General features: G+C 34.6%; 1 pseudogene; it reads left to right on the plus strand.

Moving 5' to 3' along the window:
* Positions 1-6,580: 6,580 nt before the first annotated feature.
* Positions 6,581-18,899, plus strand: LOC141500423 (ovomucoid-like; annotated as a pseudogene).
* The last annotated feature ends 632 nt before the right edge of the window (positions 18,900-19,531 follow it).

Below are 19,531 nucleotides of genomic sequence, written 5' to 3' on the forward strand. Positions count from 1 at the left end.
GCTTCATTCTTGACTTCTTCTGGACCTCCTGCATATTCTGGGTCCAGTGTTTCTAGAAAATATGGTAATTAAGAAGATAGTTTAAGTTAGCTTTAGGGTCACAATGGTAACATAAAGATGTTATCATTGGTAAGTAATAATTGGATAAATGACTTATATAGGCATTTGAGGATTAGAATTTAGGATGACACTGGGTCAGAAAGTCTTGGGGAAATGTCAATGATGTCACTGAAATTTTGTATATCATGTGTGGGCATCATGTGCATATATATGGGAGCAATGATATCACAAGATGAGCAGGGTTTAATATTAATAGATCATTCTGGTTAGCTTTTCTGATCTTGAAAAGTAATAGACTTCATAAATATTTGTTTCCAGTGGACATGCCAAAACAACCTAGGAATCTAATTAACTGCTAGCACAAATGTCAGTTTTTCCTTGACTAAAAGAAGTCTTATGAACAACTGCGCCTCATTCCTTCTTTTCTGACTCTAACCTTGCCCAGAAAGCAACAGGAAGGAAAGAGAGACTTTATTTGCTACATTTTAAGATTTAATAAAATTAGGAAATGATTTTCAAATGTTAAATTCAATCTGTTTGAATTCTTTGCAATCATTTCTTTTCTCCTTTCCTTCAGGAGATGATGCAAAAGGGCAAAAAGTGAGTTTCTATGCCTGGTATCAGATCAATGAAAAGCTGGAATTTTCTGGAGGTCAGAAGACAAAGACTTGACTTTGCTACTTATGCTTTACTTATTGTGTGGGGGGTAAAGTTACCCTAAAAGAAATTTTAAGAGACTAGTTCTTTAAAATTGAACATTTAATTCTTTTTGTTTGTTTTTTGCAAGGCAATGGAGTAAAGTGACTTGCCCAAAGTCACACAGATAATTAGAAAGTGTCTGAGACTGGATTTGAACTCACGTCCAACTGACTACAGGGCCAGTACTCTATCCACTTTACCACCTAACTGCCCCAATCATTTAATTCTTGATCTACATAAAACATAAGGTTTCAGGGGCAGCTAGATGGTATAGTAGATAGAGCACCTGTCCTAGAATCAGGAGGACTTGAATTCAAATTCAGGCTTTGACACTTAATAATTGTCTAGTTGTGTGACCTTGAGCAAGTCACTTAATCCCATTGCCTTAAATAAATAAAAATTTAAAAAACCATAAAGCTTCCACACTAAACATATCAATCTCTTAAAGTAAAACAAAACACATTCTCTTATACCTGAATATCTTTTTTCTTTTATACATAAATTTCTTTTTCACATCTCTATTTTATAAGGTTATTTATCTCTTTATTCTAAAAGAAATGAGATTTTTTTATTTTCAAAAAAGATTGTTTAATTTTTTTCAAAAGTTTTCAAAAAGAAAATTAGATTCTTCAGAAATTTAATCTTTTATGTATGATAATTTTAAAACCCTAATGTAAGCTTTTACCTATACCAGGAAGAATTACATAGAACAAGATCTCAAATAGATACATTTTCTTCTTAAATTACAGATGTTAATTAATCTACTTTGATTACATTTTATATACCTATATATATATACAAGGTAGAAAACAAAGGTTTCACAGACTCTAGATCAAAAAACTTTGAGATAGACTGTTAACGAGGCATTCTCTGGTATTTTCATTACAAAACTTTACAAATATGATAGATGAAACTTCAATTAATTCATTGTTTATTATTACAAGACAATTTAAATTCCCAAAAAGTTTAGCTTGCATCTGTTCTTAAACAAAGTTTACTAATTATACATAACACATTTCAATTTTGTGTATATTCCTTTTATTTGCTAGAACTTTTGCAACAAAGCAAATCCCAAATCCCTTTTTATAGTTTTCTTTTCACTTCTCTTAACAATCTTATAAATTCCAAGTCATATCAAAATAACCTTAAATTATTTTCTTTTCCCAAACTTAAAAGTTTTCAAATTCCTATTATATTTATCAATACAATTCTAAATTCTCAATGCTCTAACTTATAAGAGTTTTTATCCTTACTCTTCAACAATTCTTAATATTAGAACACTGAGGAATATCACAATGTCATAACAAACTTTTTACATTTCTACAAATCCCTTTAATTCAGTTTTTCCACTGCCAGATTCAGCAAAGGTGGTAGTCTAATGTGATTTTCAAATTACCCCCAACCTCATTTAAAAATACCTCTCCATTTAGACTTACAGCTCTCTATACTTTTTCTCTTCTTACATTGATTTTTAAATCACTTTCAGAGCTCCCCAAATCCATTTTTTTTTACTTATACAAAGTCAAACTTGCTCATACCTTCTTTCTACATACTTTAAGCAACTTCTATACTTCACAAATGGTTCAAGAACCCCTTTCTTTATGCCTTTTCACTTCTCCTTGCAAACTTTTGTTTTCTTCCCAAGTCTTTCAAATTCATTACTCAGACTATACAACTCACATTTTTCCTTAATGTACTGTTTCACTATTCTTTTCCATTTCCTTTTGGTTTTAGTACATAATCGTGTTTTTTTTTTTGTTTGTTTGTTTTTAGGTTTTTGCAAGGCAAGTGGGATTAAGTGGCTTGCCCAAGGCCATGCAGCTAGGTAATTATTAAGCATCTGAGGTCGGATTTGAACTCAGGTACTCCTGACTCCAGGGCCATTGCTCTATCCATTGCACCACCTAGCCGCCTTGTAGATAGTGTTCTTTATGAGATTCACTGCCTTATTTAAAACTTTATTTTTTTTTACAGCTATATAGACCACATTGTAATATATGATTCCACTTTTTACAATACACCTTTCCCTTCAACGGTTTTAATATTTAACACTTCTGGATTTTAACTGGTATAACTTTTGAGAAGGCAAACAACCGCTCAAAAATCCCATAACCTAATTGGAATATCCCCTGCTCCATCCCCCCCCTCCAATCTTCCAGCTTTATTAGTGAGAACACTTTCTGTTCCTTCTTTTCCTGAAAGTTGCCTCATGTTCCTTTCTTTTCCACAATTTTCCACAATTAAAACAAATCAGTGGGACTGGGCTATCCCGGGATCTCTTTTCTCCACCCTTGAGGGGGAGCTTCCTATCCTGTCCCCAATTCTGGAAGCCTTCACCACCTTCCAGAGGATTCAATGCTAGCTGACCCATTGTCTGCCCTGTTTGCAACATTACTTGAATTTTTTCTTCATTCTGTTTTAGTGAATGGAACATTAACCAACCTGTTTTCTTTGGTCCTTCTTCCCCCCCCCCCCACTCACATACACTTTCTGTGCTATTCCCAGTAATTCTTCTACAGGTTTGTATTGTCACCCCTCAATCTTTTGCAATTTTTATTAATATCTGGCCAATAATTAGTAACAAAATAAATTAGTAAATTTTGGCTATAAAGTTAATTAAGCGCATCCCAGAATATTTCCTCATTTGCTCTTTTAATTTGTCCAAGAAAGTAAAGGGAGCTTCATCCCTCTCTTAGTGGATTTCTTGGACCTTATTAAGATTTTGACTCTTAAACTCTGTATTCCTAATCCATTGAATTATCAGATCTTTTCATTCTTTCATGTTTTTCTGATGGATATCATTGTTATGTTCCCTATTTGGGTTTTGTAGTGAGAACTTTTCTTCCCCTCTAAAGGGTGGGAGTCATCCTAGGTTTTCATAGTAGCTCTTCTGTTTTTGTCCCTATTCTTCTCCAGTGAACAAAATTCCCACAATAGCAGTTGACTCAAACCAGGTGTACAGATTAGAGCCCCCAAACTGGTCAGTGTCTCCCTCTGGGTCCTCAACTAATACTTTCCTTTCCTTCTTAAATTGTCTTACTTCACTACTGCTTAAGGGGGCATTCACATATTCAATTCCTGCTTGCATCATGATACCAGAGAGGGGGAAATTTTCCTGATCTTACTGGAGCTGTTTCAATTCTCTCTCTCGAGGGGGGCATGTGGAGAGATTGTGGGGAGTCCTACTAAGTTAATCAAGTCTCCTCCATCCATCCCTCCCTGTGGTGGTTCAGGAAGAGCCAAGGGAGGAATCTGCAGGTCTAGAACTGTGACAGGTATTGGTCGAGGGATGTAGAGGGAGGGAAAGGCCAATAAAGGATCTCATTGTTTAGCGTTATCTTTATCTTCCTCCTCTTTACATTCATCCTTTACTACAAATTGACCCACCAGAGGTAGTCATAAGACTGCATAACTCACTTCTTCATGAAGAGGAGTTTTAGAATTTACCTATAAATTAAAATTTTAGCACATCCAGTCCTTGGAGGAACCAAACTTTGACAGAAGACATTTCCTCCTAGTGGGGCTCAAGCTCAAATTATACAAAAGTATTTAATCATTTCCTTTCCCTGATATTTTGGTACTTCATCCCAATCACTGTCTAGATCCTAAAGGACTATCAGTTGATACCTCAACAAGTGACAGTAGCACTTTGCTATTTTGTTTTGCATTTGACCCACCCATCTCTATGGATACAAACCATCTGAGATACTCTTGCCCTATGGACTCAAACCACCTCCACTTCTTTGGCATTTCTTCCTATGTACTCTAGCCTCTTGGGTGTATTTCTACCCCTGTCTTTAATCTTTAACCCATCATATAGACTCAATCTGCAGATTCAAAATGATTAGGTGTGTCAGAGGTCGGGTCACCCAGGGGCTCACTGGTCTTGTCCATTCTAACCACTTTAAGCTTCCCTAGACTCACAGGTCTTGCATACCAGAGCTTGTGAACACAACTTATGGACCATGAAATCTTCCTTGGGTCAATTTCCACAGCAGAAACCTTGTTGTACTGCCTCCAAGGTCTTCAAACTTTTGATTTTGCTTGAATTGAGTCTCTCTTCAAGCTCTTTCCCTTACTCTTCAAGGGATCTGCCTGGGTACTGAATAATGAGCTGCAAAAAATAGTTAACTTGGTGCCTGTCACAACTGTATCCAAGAGAGTCTTAAGTGGGGTTTTATCCTGAATGAGTCCCCCAAAATTGTGTGGGATAAAGTTGCCCTAAAAGAAATTTTCAGAAACAGAGTCTGAACAAAAGCAAGTCTTTATTTACTTTCTCTCAAGGAAAAGGACAAACTCACTGACACACCAAGATAGTGAAATTCAGAGAGCAGTGCTAAAGCATGGCAAAGCAGGTTTATATAGACTTTAACTGCAGTTCCCCCACCCTAAGCCCCTTCCCCTTTAATCCATAGGTTGGGTTTCAGAGAGTACAATCTATTCACAGAAATCTACCCTAGCAATAGACACAAAGAAAGGAATGTAATATTTTCAAAATATGCATCTCACTGGATGTGAGTTGACCTAGAGATGCTAATTACCATCATAACTATTTTAACTAGAAAAAGTAGGATTTTCATGATCAGGATGCCTCAGTTAGCAAAACAGTCTAATTGCAAAAGCAGAATGTACTGGGTCCCTTGAAATTCAAGGTTTTTCTTGACATATATATTTCCTGAATTCCTGAGAGGACTTTACCAAAAATTAACCCACTCATTGTGTGATCCTGAGCAAGTCCCCATGGTCTTTCTAGGCATCATCACATTCTCATCAGTAAAAGGAGAGAATTGTCTCTCACATGACCAGTTCTCACATCCTATGTCTAGCTTCATCTGTTATAGTTCTTTTTGAAGAGTTAAGAAACTCAGGTTTTTTGAGAGAGCACAATTTCATAGTTTTGGAGTCTTGATCCTTGGACCTGGGTGGAGCAAAGCCCTTCACCTGAGGTTCTCTGCTGATCTGGAGTCAGTTTTATAAGACAACACACACATGACAAAAGATCCCTTTTAGGCTAAGTTTAATTATTTGCCAATAGTTAAATCAACAGCAATAGGAGACACTCAGTACCAGTTAAGCTGAGAGTCTATCATAAGGAGAACAGGATTAGTTTAAGTAGAAGAATCCGACTCTTGTTTGTTGTCAAATGGTAAGCTGTTACAGTCTTTGCTGCTTTCCCAGTAGAAAGGACCGGGGAAGTGAGCTAAGGAATGAAGAATTGCAGGTGAGATCAAAGGGGAGGAGACAATTCTCAATTAGGGACTAGTCTGGGAATGAGTATATTTTAGGAACTTAAAGTCATTTTCAAATGTGCAGGGACAGATGGAAGGAACTCTCTCAGGGTTGCTTTTCTATATCAAAAACACCCTTCTCAGGCATACAGATTCATAGTTTACATTATCATGAAATCAAATGGAAAGAAAGGATTTTTCCCAAGTCTGTGTCTTAGCCATAGTGGAATTTCCCAAGTCTATATTTCTATATGTCAAGACTTCTCTCAGACATAAGCTCTAATACCAAATTATAGTGTACCCCATCAATAGATATGGAGTTAAAAGGGACCTTGGATCTTTCTATTGCAACCTCCTTATTTTCAGATATTCAAACTGAGAGTCAGAAAAGCAGTAACTTGCTGTTGAACACTCAGCTAGTAAGTTTCAGAGGCAGTAGCTAAACCCAGACCTTCCAATTCTAAATTTAGAACTGTTCTAAAGGCAGGCAGGGAGGGAGAATGTCTAATCTCAGGTCTCAAAAATGATCATTGATTTAACAGGGACACTCTACATCAGCATAAGAGTTTGAAAAAGAAGTTTCTAAGAGTATAATGGAACTCTCGCCTGTCTATTACCTGAAGGTTGACTGCTCTGGATACCCCAGCACCAATAAAAATATAATATGCCCTGGAGTCTACAAACCAATCTGCTGAACAGATAAGAACACTTATGTGAATGAATGCTCACTCTGTGCTACCAATGCGTGAGTACAAGATTAAGATAGTTAGCTCAGGTTCACATAACTTATATCCTCAAGGGAACCAATTCTTCCAATTAAAAAACTAATAGTAAGCAGTAAGTGCTTACTATTTACTAGAAGTTTCTTATAAAGAAAAAATGCATCAAAAAACTTACTTTAGACCTATAAGATATACAATGAATGGTATCCTGGACATGGAGTCAAGAAGACCTGAGTTCAAATCCTTCCTCACACAATTACTACTCTTGTGACTCTAGTCAAGTCATTTAGCCTTGATTTGCCTCCTTGTTTCCATCTGTAAAATAGGGGTAACAATATCCTTTTTTCCCAGGGTTGTTGTGAGGATATCATGAAATATTTGTAAAACCCTTTTTTTTTTTAGGTTTTTCAAGGCAAATGGGGTTAAGTGGCTTGCCCAAGGCCACACAGCTAGGTAATTATTAAGTGTCTGAGACCGGATTTGAACCCAGGTACTCCTGACTCCAGGGCCGGTGCTTTATCCATTATGCTACCTAGCCACCCCTGTAAAAAACACTTTTGAAAATTTTAAAGCACCCTATAAGTGCTATCAGCACCACCATCTCAACACTGTCGTCGTCATCACTTTTACCACTACCATCACCAATATTACATTCTAATAGGGAAGAAACCATGTATGCATGTAGGCATATAAAAAAATGGACACAGAGAAGATACAAAACAACCTAAAAGGGGAAGGTTCTAGCAACTTAGGGGACTAGGAAGATTTCATGGAGGAAGTGGTATTTCAGTGAAGTCTTGAAAGAAGTCAAGGATTTTAAAAGGTAGGGGCAGGGAGCAGGCTAGGAATGTTCAACAATCAGTATAAGATATGGGGCAAAAGATGGAGCCTAGTATGTAGACAACAAGTAGACCTATGTCACTCACTCATAGCATATGTGGAGAAGGGTAGTAATTTGTTAGAAGTCTGACAAGGTAAAAAGGGTAAAAGTTGTGAAGAGTAGATGAGTTGAAATTTGATCCTAGAGACTATAGGGAGCCAATAACATTAGGAAAAATCAGTTGGGCAATTGTATGGAAAATAGATTGAACCTGAAGGAGGGAGGCCAATAAGAAACTCAAAAAGTTTGGAACCACAAAAAAAAATCTCATAATTGAAAAAGGTCCCAGAATGCACCTAGTCCAATCCTTCCCTATAGTTAGAAGTCCTTTTGTTATCCTTTGTAATCTTGTTTTCCCACCTTCTTTTAGACACTTCAAATGACAGGGAGTTCACCATCTCCTGAAGCATTTTATTGCATTTCTCTGTCACTTGAGTTTATATAAAATTCTTTCTTATGTTGGGAAGAGATCTGCCTCATGGAAGCTGGTAGTTGAAGCAGGAGAAAAAAATACTGTTCAGGAAATTAAGAGATTAAGGTTGGAACCCAAGCTCTACTAATAACATGGATATCCTTGGGACCATTACTTGAAAATATAGAACTAGATGATCAACTAAGGATCAAATCAGGATATTTTATCAGGTCTGTGGTACAAACTAGTCAACTGCATTAGTACTTACCTTTTTACAAGATTTACTGACCCTGAATTTCCTCTCTTCCAGAGAAAAAGGGTTGAACATCAGGAAACTGCATGATGGGGAATGTGTAAGTACATGATCATTAGTTTTAGGAATTAATTTGGGCATAGAAGATTTGTTTCTTATCTGATGGATTCTAAACTGCAGTCTCTGCTACATAAACTATGAAAACAAAAACAGAAAAATGCAGATACATTCTCTGAGAACGCAAAACAATACACTCAGTTACCTTTGCTTTCGATACAACTGTAAGAAGCAGTGTTATATAATTAAAGTACAATTCACAATGACTAATAGAATCATGATTTTCTAAAAATTCAATAGACTGGGGCAGGTAAATGGCACAATAGATAGAGCACCAGCCCTGGAGTCAGGAGTACCTGAGTTCAAATCCAGCCTCATACACTTAAAAATTACCTAGCTACCTTGGGCAAGCCACTTAACCCCACTGCCTTGCAAAAACCTTAAAAAAAATCAAAACAAAACAACTGAATCAATGCAACAAGAGTACAAAAATATGTAAATGTAAAGCTTCATTAAATAATATAGGAGAGCTAAAGTACTTGTGATCACAAGTCACAAGATGGTGAACTCTGCCCAATTAATCTCACCAAATAAAATTCCAGGTAAAAAGCCTGGGGAGTTTCCTTTCCCCTCACAGAAGTGACAAAGTCTGCCTTGTCCTGTTTAACCCACCTTCCCACCTCCTTAACACCTATCAATAAGATGTAGCACACGCTGGTTCTACCAGAGAAAGGGAAAGAAAATGGAGGTTTAAGGGACAAAAATGGGAACAGCATAGAGTAAAGTCTAGTGCTGGCAAAAGGGGAAAGGACCTCATAATAAACATGAAAGAAAATATCAAGGGAGTATACAGACCAAGACAATACTGATCTTGCAGCTGTTGTAACAGCTGTCTCAGCTTCTCTCCTGCGTTACTCCCTGCCATACATTGATTCTTTCAATATTTTCCAGTTGGAACAATCAAATGACAGATCCTACTAATTAAAAATTATGCTAACCTTGGGCACTACTGCAGTTTTTTTTTTCCTTCAGCAGCATGAAATATTTTAGAGGATGAAAGAAAAGGGCTGAAATAAATTATTTGAATCTGCTTCCTTCCTAATTGTGTTCTGAAAGAAGAACCCACAAGCTTATGGGTCCATTGAATGATTTATCAGAAAAGCAACTTGTATTAGGATTTCTGCATAGTATTACATAATGTACAAGTAAAAATTTATCTAAAAAAGGATACTAAAAAAACCCAAACACCAAAAACAAAAAACAAAAATGCATTGTTGCAGGTAAATGCCTTACCTAGCAGCCTAAGTTGATAAAAGCATACTCCTTACTGTATTAGATTGAAAAAAATAAACAATAATCTTATTGATTTTTATTTAAAAAAAGGATACTTGCCCTCTTTTCACGTTAGATGCCATCAACTTGTAGAAAACAGAGTTTGGGCCTAGTATTTAATCTACTTGTGCATATTAGAGGGACCTTAATTAACTTGAGAAGTACAAATGTAGACAAGAAAATTAAGAATTTCAATAAAAGCTAAAAATCTATTGCCTGAAATTGAATAGGAGTAGTTAATATTTTATGACATGCATCTTTTATCAACAGATTCAACACTGTCATTATAGTGACAATTCAGAAAATTGGTGGAAATTTTCTTTTAACTGGTAGTTTCAATATCATTCTGCCAAAGCTGTTCTTTTTCTGTTTGTGAAGTTTTATTTCAGATTCAGAATGTTCATTATTTAATAGTCCAGAAGAAAATCTTGCTCTCTATGTTTTCCTAAAGCATCTTTTTAGCTACTTTGTGGAAGTTTAATGTTTCACCTTGGAGTTCCTATCCTTCTTTCACAATTGTTAAATGCAATCAGCTTGTGCTTCTTCTATGTCTATTTTATTATAGCCTGTTATATTTGATGGCTAAATTGTTAGGGATTGAAAAGAATATAAATAATTAAGATAGACTTCACCCTTAATGAGTTTATCTCAGGTCAGGGAAATGAGACTTGTCTAAACAATTGTGATAGCAATAGAAGGTAAAGTTTCCTGGGAAATAAAAAAAAAGTGCTCTGAGAAAACAAAAGACAGGGCAGCTAGGTGGTTCAGTGGATAGAGCACCAGCCTGGAAGTCAGGAGGACCAGAGTTCAAATCTGGCCTCAGACACTTAATAATTGTTTAACTTGTGTGACCTTGTTATTTAATTCCATTGCCTTAAATAAGAAAAGAAAAGGCAGAAGGATATAAAGAAGAAGAAGAACTCAGGAAACACTTGATTACAAATGAAAACCTATTAAACCTTATTTGTTCTGAGGACCCTTACTTGTAGATAAATTTAAAACTCTACTTGTATAAAAAAGAAAATATTATACGATAAAAATTGTCACATATATAAGCTCTTCAAAAAAGAAAAAACAAATTGATCAAAGGGGAAAAGAAAAAAGTGTTTGTTAAAGGATAAAATATATTTCAACAACTAAAATTTAAGGGATAAGGGAAGGAGTCAAAGCTACATTTTTTTTTAGTATTTTATTTTTTCCACAATTACATGTAAAAATAATTTTAGTGTATTTTAAATTTTCAAATTTTTTCCTTCCTTTTATTTTCATCTTATTCCCTGTGCAATTTGTTTATACATTTATAATCATGCAAAACATATTTCTATATTAGTCATGTAGTGAAAAAAACAAAATTTAAGAAAATGAAAAATAGCATGCTTCTATCAGCACCCACATTTCATTAGTTCTTTCTTGGGAGTTGGATAACTTTAAAAAGCTAAATCGTTCACAGATAATCATTGTACAATATTACTGTTACAATATATGCTGTTCTGCTTCTGCTCACAGAAAACTTCAATTAATATTCATTGAACTAACTTCCATGATTCTCTATGTTCATATACATATGAGATCTTTGTCCCCATAGAACTCAGGAGCAATAATTAGAGGTTGTTGAAAGGCAGGTATAAACTCAATATAAGAAAACATTTCCTATCAATCCTATCAACTCCTCAACATGACATGATGAAGATGAGTGAGTTCCTTTGTCCTTGACCCTTCAAGCAGAAATTAATGACCACTGATGGGTGATTTGTTGAGAGAATTCCTGCTCTCATTGTGTGACATGGATTAGATGAATGCTAAGGTTCAGTCCAGTTTAAAGAAACTGTGCTCACTGCTGCAACTCCCTATTCTGAATGGGCAACAGTATGATAAGAATAAAAAAAAAAGACCTCTGGAGAACAAAATTCATAAAATTTTGAAAGAAAATTAAAAATTCCTGGTGGCACTTGATCAGAATTGCTTGGTCTGAGTGGTCTCTGGTCAGAGTGAATTGATATTCTGGTTCAGATAATATTTGGTTACTACCTTGGGGAAACTACTTTACCTGAAATTTCTGAATCTCATTTTCCTGAATTGTAAAATAACAATGACAACTGATACTTTCATTTATTTATTCATGTTTTTTTGGGGGGGGAGGGGAATTGATTAATTATTTTCAAAGAAGCCTAGAATAGAAATGAGAAAGCTAAGCTCTAGAAAGGTTAGGTAACTTGCCCAAATAACATTGGGAGTAAATAGCATGCAAAAGCACTTTTCATCCTTAAAATACTTTACAAATGTAAGAAATTTCTTGTTATTGTTATTATAAAGCACCTCATTACAGCTCCTAGATGGGACTACATAAGGTCTTGCAAGTAGTGAGAATCTGGAAAGAATAGAGTGCATTTAGTCTGGATTAGTGATAAATATATCTAATTTATTTAGCAAAGGATTATATCATGCGAAAATTTGTGGAATAGTTAAACTAGAGCTCAAAATCATGTTAAAAGAGATTTGAAAGATTGGGAGATATTTAGCCTGAGAAGAGATGACATCCTGGCTGCATTATTTATGATTGTCTTCATATAGTCAACAAACTTTCATATGGAAGAAAGAGGAAATGGTTTTGGGATCAGAAAAACCTGAGTTAAAACACTGTCTTAGACACTTAGTAGCAATGTGACCCTAGGCCTAATCTCTGTTTTCCTCATTTTCTTCATCTGTGAAATAAGGTTAATAACAGGACCCATCTCTCAGTGCTTCTATGAAAATAGAATGATGTTACATTTTGCCAAATTTAAAATGCTATATAAATACTTGTTCTTGTTGTTACAATGAGGGGTCATAGCGAGTAGAGTACCGGACCTGAAGTCAGGAAGACCTGAATTCAAGTCTGCTCTTGAATTCTTACTAATTATATGACCCTGGACAAGTCACTGAATGTCAGTTTGCCTCAGTTTATTAATCTTTAAAATGGGGATAATAAAAGTACCTACCTGGTTAAGCTTGTGGTGAAGATCAAATGAGGTAATATCTATAAAGTGTCAAGCAATAGTCACAACTACATAAATCTTAGTTTGATGATGATGATGATGATAGTGCTGGTGATGTGGTGATGCTGCTTTCTCTTTTTGGTCACAAAGTGTAAAACTAAGAATATAGTAAAACTAAATATAAAGAAGTAATGGGAAGTCAGATTGTGACTCAATAAAAGGAGGAGATTCCTAATATTTGATACTATCTAGAAATGGAGCTAGAGGTCTTGATTAACTTTCCATGATTGTGAAGGGCCTCATGTGTAGGATCTTACCTTTGACATATCCCTTCCAATTTTATGTATTTATGATTTTCTAATCTATTCTTTTTTTTGGGGGGGAGGGATATGTAGATTAAATGCCCAAGTTACCATCAGACTCTCTGTACCATGGAATATGCGCCCCTCTGTGGCTCTGATAGTCATACTTATGCAAACAAATGTTCCTTCTGCAATGCTGCTGTGTGAGTACCAAGATGAACAAATTGTTGGTTGTGAGATCCCTTCTTAAAGGGCTTAATAACCTGCTTCCTTCCCCAATTCTAGAGTAAGATGATGAAATGCTGGCTCTCCCACCATGGGCTTTCACTTTGTATATCCTATTAGGTTTATCATCTTTATATCTGTTCCCTAAGGAAAGAGATTGATTTTATCAAGATGGAGAACACAAGAAGGCGTCTTTGGAGAAAAGCCTGAACCAAGTGTCCATCCATCTCATTGGAGAATAACTGCACCACAACCATGTTTATTTTATTAACTTAACCACCTACTGCCCTCACTAATTACTTAAGCTCTTAGCAATGCTAAAATAATTGCTATCATCTGTTGCTTTTTTCTCTGCTCTTACATTGTCTTACTAGTTTTTAAATGTTTCAGACCAAGTTAACTTCATGTGGACTTATTTATGAGAGAGAATTAATTCATAAATACCCCATCTGTATAAATTTACCCTGCAGTTTCCTCCTCCCCACCAAATTGGAAATACAAAATCTAAGTATGACATCTAATTAGCCTTACTTCCTGTTCTTAGAGTCTATTCATAAGAGGCAGAGTTTGAGAGAAAATTTGAGCTTTTGTCCACCCTGACCTATTTTTTCCATGCCTCTGAATTTGCTAGTAGTGCCTCTTGCCACAAGGTTGCCATATACTTCAAAGAATCTGTTTCTCCACTCCTGAGACTTCTAACTTTCCAAATTTCCTAATAAATAGTTGATTATTAACGTATAGCTGTATATCTTTTCTTGGTCAAAGAAAAGTCATTTCAAGGGAGCAGTCTATATTTTGCCCATCACAAAGACATAAAAGCTACCAGACATTTTGGAATACTAACAGATTTTCTTTTCAGTACATCCTACATGTCTGTATACCCTGATAAAATCATGTTATTTATGGTTTGATTTAATAATAAATCCAATTTTGCTTTATTTTCAGTTCTGAATTCTCTCCCCTACATATTCAGAAATCAAGAACAAAACTTGTTACAATATGCATACATACATACATATAGTCATGGAAAGCAAATTCCATTATTATCCATGTCCAAAAAAAGGAAAGAAAAAGAGAAGAAAATATGCTTTAATCTTCACTCAATCCATTTTATTTCTAGGAGTGAATAGTATGCATCATCTTGAGTCTTTGGGAGTTATGATTGGTCATTGTGTGATCAAAATTACTTAAAGTTTTCAAAACTGATTATCACAATATTACTATTACTATAAAAATTTTCTCTTGGTTGTGCTTTTTCATTGTACCTCAATTCACATATCTTCATTATTTCTTAAATTACAATAGAATTCTATCACATTCAATTGTAATATACCACAATTCAATTTTAGCCATTCCCCAATTATTGGGCTACTTATCCATTTGCAATTCTTCACCACGAAAAAAACCCGATTAAATATGCATATGGTTACTTTTCTCTTTGATCACTTTGGGCTATAAACTGAATAGCCATATTTCTGGATCAAAATGTTTGCATAGATTAATTGCTTTTTGGTGGTCTACATTGCATTCTAGAATGGAAGGACTAGTTCAGAGCTCCACCTACAGTGCATTAATTTACCTGTTTCCATATATCACCTTCAGTATTTGTCATTTTTCCTTTTTTTCTCTCTTTATTCAATATGATAATATGAGGTAGACTAAGAATTGCATTAATTTTGACTTTTCCAATTATTAGTGATTTAAAGATTTCTTCATATGTCTAGTGATAACTTTGATTTCTTTCTCTGAAATCTTCCTAGTCGTATCTTAGTCTATTTATCAATTGGAGAATGACTATTTTTCTTATACATTTATATAGTTTCAAAATGATATCTCTTATCAGAGAAACTAGAAAATATTTTTCCCAGTTCTTTTCTTTGATTTTTAGTTGTATTTATTTTATATGTACAAAACTTTTCAATCTTATGTAATCAAAACTATCCATTTTACTTCTTTTGAGCATCTATCCCTGTCTTGTTTGGTCAAAATTCTTTCCCTATCCATTGATTTAAAAGGTAATTTATTTTACATTCCACTAATTTGCTTATTATGTTACTTTTTGTGATTATGTCATATGCTCATTTTCATCTCATCTTGGTTTAGGATGTGAAATGTTGGTCTATGCCCAATTTCTTCCAGATTACTTTCCAGTTTCTTCAGTACTTTTTGTCAAATACTATATTTTTGTCCTAATAGTTTAGACCCTTTGGATTTTACAAATACCATTGCTTCTGATATTGTATTTTTATTGATCATTCATTATATTTCTAATTTTAAGTTATTATCCAATATAAAACTAGGTGGTGCAGTAGAGTGTGCACCTATTCACACAGAACTAAGTTCAAATCTGATCTCAGATATTTAGTAGCTGTGTGAGCAAGTCATTTAATTCTGTCTGCCTCAGTTTTCTCATCTTTAAAATAAGCTAGAAAAGGAAATGGCAAACTATTTTAGTATTTTGGTCAAGAAAACCATCAAAATGACTGAAGATCAACTAAACAAACAAATTATTTTAATAATTAGAGCTTTGTAGTTTAAACTGCTTTCTGGTATTGCTGGACCACATTTCACATTGTTTTCATTAATTCCTTTGATATTATAATTTCTTGCAGTGTCACAATCAAATGCTGGACTTAGAATCAGGAAGACTCTTCTTCCTGAGTTCAAATTGGATCTCAGACTTAGTAGTTGTATGACCCTGGGCAAACCACTTAACTCTGCCTCAATTCTTCAACTGTAAAATAAGCTGGAGAAGGAAATGGCAAACTAATATCTTTGGCACAAAAACGTCAAAATGGGATTACAAAGGATTGGACATAACTGATTTAAAAAAGTTCTTTCCATAGTAGCTAATACCTTTGGGTTTATCAAGCATTAGGTTGCTCCTTTGCTTCTGTATTTTCCATACTTAATCTGTTCCACTGATTTACTTCTCTATTTCTCAACCAATGCAAAATTGTTTTGATGAATAATACTCTGTAATATAGTTTGAAATCTGGTATTGATAGCACACCCACCCCCCTTTTTTTTCCTCACCTTGATGTTTTTGACCTTCTACTTCTCTTTGGGGTATAAATATAAATAGTTTAACCTTCTGAATCCTTTATGATTTCTCTTTCATGTTTATGATTTTATGCATCTCTTGAATCTTAAATTTGAATGTTAATAGGGGGTGGCTAGGTGGTGTAGTGGATAAAGCACTGGTCCTGGAGTCAGGAGTACCTGGGTTCAAATCTGGTCTCAGACACTTAATAATTACCTAGCTGTGTGGCCTTGGGCAAGCCACTTAACCCCGTTTGCCTTGCAAAAACCTAAAAAATAAATTTGAATGTTAAACTTCCTTTCCAACTATGGCATTTTCATCAGGAATGCTATCTCATTGAATTTCCATTTCTCTCCAAGAAGGATTATATTCAGTTTTGTTGTGATTCTTCATTGTAATCTTAGTTCCTTTGACCTCTGGAATATCATATTCCAAGCCTTCTTATTCTTTAATGTAGAAGCTGCTAAATCCTGTATAATCCTGACTGTGGATCAACGATTTTTGAATTATTTCTTTTTGGGCTACTTGAAAGTGTTTTCTTTTTGACCTAGGAGCTCTGGAATTTGGCTATGAAATTCCTGGGAGTTTTTATTTTGAATGTCTTTCAGGAGGTGATATGTGGATTCAATTCAGTTTCAATTTCAATTTCTGGTTCTAGGATATCAGGGCAGTTTTCCTTGATAATTTCCTGCAAGATATTGTTTAGACTTTTTTTAAATCATGGCTTTCAGGTAATCCAATTGAAATCTATTTTTCATGTCAATTGTTTATTCTCCATTAGATATTTCACATTTTCTTCTATTTTTCCCATTATTTTGATTTTATATATTTTTTCCCTGATAAGCTTCCACTTGCCCAATTCTAATTTTAAGGACTTATTTCATTCAGTGAGTTTTTATACTTCCTTTCATATTTGGCCAATTCTGCTTTTTCAGTCATTCTTTTCTTCAGTGAATTTTTGAATATCTTTTTTTTTGACCAGTCCTGTGTTTTTTTTTAGGAATTCTTCTCTACAGTTGATTTTTTGCCTCTTTTAGTGTTTTATTGTTATTTAAACTGTTATTTTCTTCAGTATTTTCACTTTTGGAGCCTCCTTTACCAAGTTGATGACTATTTTTTCATAATTTACTTGCATCACTGTCATTTCCCAATGTTTTTCTCTATCTCCTTATTTGATCATTAAAGTCCTTTTTGAATTCTTCTAGGAATTCTTTTTTAGGTATAAACCAAATCACATTTTTTTGAGACTCTGGAAGCAATTATTTTGGTTTTGTTATTTTTATGAATTTGTCAATCTTCCCTATCACTACAGTAACTTTTGATAATTTGATTCTTTTTTGTTATAGTTTGCTCATTTTTTCAAACCCATTTTTTTACTTTTAACTTTGTATTAAAGATGAGTTCTACACCCAGGGTAGAGGAGTACTTTGCTAAGTTTCAGGTTTTTTTATGCTGCTGTTTTCAGGGATATTTTAGGGGTTTCAAAATTTTCAATTATTCTAAATTGGTATGATCTCAGGAGAGATCTCCTGACTTGTGTTCTAGTCTGTTATAACCAACCATAACTATTCTTGCCCCAAAATTGTGACCTCTCTCTGTAGTATATGATGTAGTCAACTAGTGCTTCTCCTTATACTAGAAATGCAACTGGAGCCATACATGGACACAGCATTAGATCCTTGCACCCAGTGCCAGCAAAATATCCCTATCCTTCTGAACTGTTGTCTGATTACTTTACCATCTTTGATCTGAGAGCTCTGGAAGCTGTCCCCAGTGTCTTTTGGTGATTTGTTAGGTGAGGCTCAAGTTGAACTGAGCTCTAATCTTAACCTAGTAAAGAAAACCATTACCAATGACCTTCCATATTGTCTTAATCTCTAAAATTATTCAATTACATCCTTTTGTTTGCTCTGCCACTCAAGAAATCATTTGGGGGAATTTGGGAGAGTTCAGGCAAGTACTACCATTACTTTACCAATTTGGCTCTGCCTTGCCTCTTTTTGTTTCCCCAGCACATGGCATAGTGTCTTACACATAGTAGGTACTTAATATATGTTTATTGATTAATTGATTGGACACATTGTTCCTTTACTACAGGACTTCTGCCAAGTTTCTAGAATTATTTGAAGATTTTTGATTTTCCTAATCCAGGTTGGCTTCTCACTACCTACATATTAAACTATTGGTACCTTATAAACCAATACCATATCTCAGATCAATCAAAATGATCATTATCCACATGTTTATTTGATGAGTTGGGATGTCTGAGGGAAGTCCAGGTAATTTGGTTTGAAACAGTGTTTTACTAAAATGCAATAATGATAATTTCCTACATTTGGGCAATATGATAGAGGAGAATGCTTTTTCTCCCTATTCATAGTCTATATTTGCACCAACATAGTAGCAGGGGACATATTTGATATTTGACAAAATTGGTAACACAGAATAGAGCCTATAATTGTATTCATATGATAATGTAGATAATTTCTCATTACCATTCTGCTACCCACAAAGTTACAAAAAAATCCTAATCCTTTCCACAAAACATATCTTTTGGTATTGCTTCCCTAACCAAATGCTTATCTTGCAGGAGAAGCCATAATAAACTGACTTTAAAGGAAATTGGCAAATGCTGAATCCCCACTCTGGACAGTAGCAACAGACTTCTTCTGCAATCACTTTCCCAGTCAAGAACTAGTATATAAACCATGGGCCACCTTCTGGCATTATGCTGAACTGCAAACAATGGTAACCTGAGAACTGCTTGATGATTTTCTTCCTCAATAAATAAGTCTCTGAAGGAATTCTCAGAGTTGGATATTTCTTTTTTATCAATGTGATTAGCATTTAAAATTCATAGTTTTCTCATGGGTCATATCTCAGGTAATAATCACAAAAATACAGAAAGTATTGAAATCTTCATTGGTTCAAAGTGCTTTTTAGTCATGGTGAAAGGTACTAAGACTTGAAGTTAGGACCTACTATCAAATTCTGATTGTTTTACATCCTTGAGTTTGACCAAGTTACTTTCTATCACCCTCATGTATAAAACTCATTCTATGGTTGTCATATTTTAACTCTTTTCATATATAAAATGAAGGATTAGTCTAGATAATAGTAAGATTATGACTATCAGAAGAAAAGGATCTAAGCAATCATTTTATATTCTCTAAGGTCTTTTGTAAGTCTACATCCCATTAAGCACTTTAAAGAATTGTAGGATCTTAGAATTTAATCTGAAAGGGATGTTAAAAAAATCTTAGTTCTTGAGGTTAGAACTTTATAAGCTTTATTAAATCTAAATCTAACATTTAAAGGGCAGCTAAATGGCATAGTGGATAGA

Source organism: Macrotis lagotis, chromosome 1 (assembly GCF_037893015.1).
Source record: "Macrotis lagotis isolate mMagLag1 chromosome 1, bilby.v1.9.chrom.fasta, whole genome shotgun sequence".
Taxonomy (NCBI): Eukaryota; Metazoa; Chordata; class Mammalia; order Peramelemorphia; family Peramelidae; genus Macrotis; species Macrotis lagotis.